Here is a 2221-nt window from a genome sequence, read left to right as displayed (position 1 = left end):
GGGTGGGTGGGTGGGTGGACGGGTGGGTGGATGGGTTTGAATAGAGTCTTGAATCAATGCCAGTCCTTTCCTGGTCCCTTTGAGAAGCTCTACTTTTACAGTCAGGTGGCTGCAGAGAAGCACTCTCATTTGATCACAGATGAAGTTGCCTGGGATGTCAAGGTCTGTTTTCTGTTGTACATAACGTCCAGGAAATCGGCTTCTAAGCTCACTGACCATTAAAAGCTTCTGGGATAATGAAGATAAGGCCCAGAGACCTGGAGCCAAACCCAGCGGCCATTCCTAGCTTGCTGTGTGGCCCTGAGCAAACCATACCTATTCTCAGGAGGTCAATTCCTCTTGAGGGGCCATGGAGCCATGTGTGATAATGTATGACTCAGTAGGTAAGGGTCTATCTTTATCACATCCAATGGCCTCCTGTGATTTCAATGGCGTCCCACTGCCTTTGCAACAGGAAAACTTCTTGGTGGCTAAGCATACAATTATCTCTGGGGGTAAGAAAGAAAAAAAAAGAGGAGTCTCCAAGTTCTCATCCACTTGTAAGTCTCCCTTCCTAGAGCAACTTGTAGACGGCCCATCCCTAGAACACTAACCCATTCCAGTGGAGATTCAGACAGAACACCGTACTTTCAAAATAAATCTGGCCTGGGGCAGACTGAGCTACTGTAGTTATTGAACCTTGCTCAACATAGGAGATGTGCGCTTTCACTGGTGGTGTGGGTGACAATAAACACTGCAAGGGGACAACCGATCACTTGCTACATGTAGCTTCTTAATTAAATCTCCAAACAACATGTGCGGTACATCAACCCCCACATTTCAAAGTGAAGACATTTGTAGTGGGCACGGCCTAATGCTGCTTGTATTCCAATGTTAACTTGGGTCCCCAAAATTGTTTGCACAGAAATTGTAAGCCTTTGGGGCAGATAGCATACACTGTGCTGCTGGGATTTATCATTAAGTAATTCAACAGAAATTGAAGGGCAGGTAACATGACCCCAGTTGGTTCTGATTGGTAAATAAAAATACTGACAGCCAATGGCTGAGCAGAGCAGATAGAGGAGGGACTTTTAGGATTTTCTGGGCTTGGGACTGGGAGAGAGGAAGGAGGAGAAGATCCGCCATGCTGGTGGAGTGTGCAGGGAGAAGAGAGATGCAATGTCTGAGAAGAGTGCAGATCAGAGAGGCATGGTTGTCATGTGAAGGAGTGAGGAGAGTGTGGTCCAGAGCTCAGCCCAGTTGGGCATCTCTCTGGGTCCAGAGGTGTCAAGATAGTATATAGAATTTAGTAAGAAATAACTCTGGATTATTAGTGGGAGGTGGATTAACCACGTGGAGGTTAGGAAATGGCCCAGCTATTGAGCTGTTTAAGGCATATCAAAATATAAATGCTGTGTGTGTGTGTGTGTGTGTGTGTGTGTGTGTGTGTGTGTGTGTGTGTTTTACTTGGGAATGTAAGCTTTTGGGGCAGATAGCATAAACTGTGCTGCTGGGATTTATCATTAAGTAATTCAACAGAAATTGAAGGGCAGGTAACATGCCCTAAATCAGACAGCTAACAAATGGCAAAGTCCATTCTTACTTTAATTCCTACGTGGGCTAGCAAGAAGCTTTAACATGTACAGGCACTTGCTGCTTACGAAGCCTGATCACCAGAGTTCTGTCCCCAGGACACACATTGCAGAAGGAGAAAACCGATTCCCACAAATTGTCCTCTGACCTCCGCAGATGCACACACAATACAAACAGACAACAATGTATTCATTCCACCAGGCTGTTATTGGGGTTGGGTGACATTCACTTTTCTAAATATTCAATAGCCGATGATAATTTCACTTCAGAAATGTGGCCCAGTTTGTAGTCCTTATGCTAAAACCTCCGCCAGGAAAGCAAGGGCCTGTCTGTGTCCTTCTCCTGCCTCCCTGTGGACATAGGCCTCATGCTGAGCCTCCTGCTAGGAGGAGGATTTGAAAGTTCTTCACACTTCTGTCCTGGATACATCCAGCCCTGTGTTTGCTTTTAGAAGTAAAATACACTCTAAGGCCTCACAAAAAAAAAAAAAAAAAAAAAAAAAAAAAAAAAAAAAAAATCCATAAATAAGTTTTTTTGCCTCTGGCATTTATCAACATTATATTAAAACAGATCTGTTTTCTTGGCTTCACTAGAACGAAGATAAATACGGGCCAAAGTTCCCATCAGCCATCAGAGCAAAGCCTCCAGC

The sequence above is a fragment of the Mus pahari genome, chromosome 13 (assembly GCF_900095145.1).
Source record: "Mus pahari chromosome 13, PAHARI_EIJ_v1.1, whole genome shotgun sequence".
Lineage (NCBI taxonomy): Eukaryota > Metazoa > Chordata > Mammalia > Rodentia > Muridae > Mus > Mus pahari.
This window is presented reverse-complemented; position numbering follows the sequence as displayed.